This window comes from Equus caballus, chromosome 19, assembly GCF_041296265.1.
Source record: "Equus caballus isolate H_3958 breed thoroughbred chromosome 19, TB-T2T, whole genome shotgun sequence".
In the NCBI taxonomy this organism is placed as follows: domain Eukaryota; kingdom Metazoa; phylum Chordata; class Mammalia; order Perissodactyla; family Equidae; genus Equus; species Equus caballus.
Window position 1 is genome coordinate 28,351,743 of NC_091702.1, and position 1,681 is coordinate 28,353,423.

Sequence of the window (1,681 nt, forward strand, 5' to 3'; positions counted from 1 at the left end):
GCGGAACCGGGAGGCGGCGGAGGAGGAGACTGAAGGCGCCGGCCCGGCGTCGCTACTGCGCATGTGCCTGGCGGAGCTCGCCCCGCGGCGGCGGCGGCGTGCCTCCAGCATCCCGCGCGGGAGGGGTGCGCGCCCGGCAGGTGCGAGCGCTGCGAGCGCAGAGGCGCTGGGCGGAGATGGGGAACAAAAGCCAGAGTCAGAAGGAGGATGCTCCAGCGGCAATCTCCGCGGACAGGTCCTAAAAGCTGTTCATCACATACCCTTGGAAAGTTGATCCAGAGCAGAAGCCTGGGCAGAGCATTTGCAACTTTCCTCTCCTGTCGTTGACATCACTCCTTTTTCATTCCAGCGCCGCCCTCCGTCTGCTGGTTGCCGGTTAAGACGGCTGAGTGGAGCTGCCAAAATGTCCAAGATACTTTTAAACTCCTGGACAGAATCTTTAAACTGCGCTTTTCCCCAGCGTGGAGGAAGAAGAGAGTGGCTGGCTACTCAGTGGTCTCCAACCACACAAGAGCACGCTCACACACATACACACACTCACACACACACTCACACTTGCCCTCTCCCCTAAAATGGGCAAGAGATAGAGATTTTTCTCCTGACCCCTGGAGCCTCACCTGCAAGACAGGAAAGATCAAGAAGAGAGTGGCTCCCGCTAGAACGTCACATCCCCTCATAGTCAGCCTCAACACCTTCAGGGTTGACATTGAGAGATGAGCTGAGGAAATTCCAGCTCTAAAATTCTATTAATTTGTAAATTCTCCTATGGAAGCATTTGCCAGGGTTTTTTTTTATTGTGGTAAAGTATACATAAATTTACCATTGTGATCATTTTTAAGTGTACAATTCAGTGCCATTAGGTACATTCACATTGGTGTGTGTGTGTGTGTGTGTGTGTGTGTGTTTTGAGGAAGATTAGCCCTGAGCTAACTACTGCCAATCCTCCTCTTTTTGCTGAGGAAGACTGGCCCTGAGCTAACATCCGTGCCCATATTCCTCTGCTTTATATGTGGGACACCTATCACAGCATGGCTTTTGCCAAGTGATGTCATGTCCGCACCCCGGATCTGAACCCGTGAACCCAGGGCCACCGAGAAGCAGAAGGTGCGAACTTAACCACTGCACCACTGGGCTGGCCCCTGTGTGCTTATTTTTTAATGATTAATTCAAATGTCAAGGAGATCTGTGTATAGCAAGATGTGCCCTAGTAGAAGGCAAACTCCTGCAGGAAATGAAGGCTGTGCTTTGGCTGAAACACACCATCCGATACCATCACCAGCAAACCAGACTGCCTGTTTTCCAGGAGTGGCTTCATAAAAAACAATGATTGTTTAGCAATCACACACACACAGCTCATGTATACGGGCCATTTGGGGAGAGGAATCCATCATGCCTAGGTAGAAAACAGAGTTTTTCTGAATTCATTTTCCAACTGTTTATGTATACCTACTTTATGTGTCAAAATTTTAAATGGTCACATTGTTTTTAAAGTAATAAATGCTGCTGAATTTCCCTCTCCAGCCCTTTCTCTGCATGGTCTTTAGCCACTTCACAGTCCATGCTCTTTACTAGGACCACAGCTGGGATTTGGCTTACCTCTCCAACCTGACCTCCCATCAGTCTCTGAAACAGTGAATGAAACAGAGTCACTCACGCTTGCTCACTGGGCCCCATCCATGCC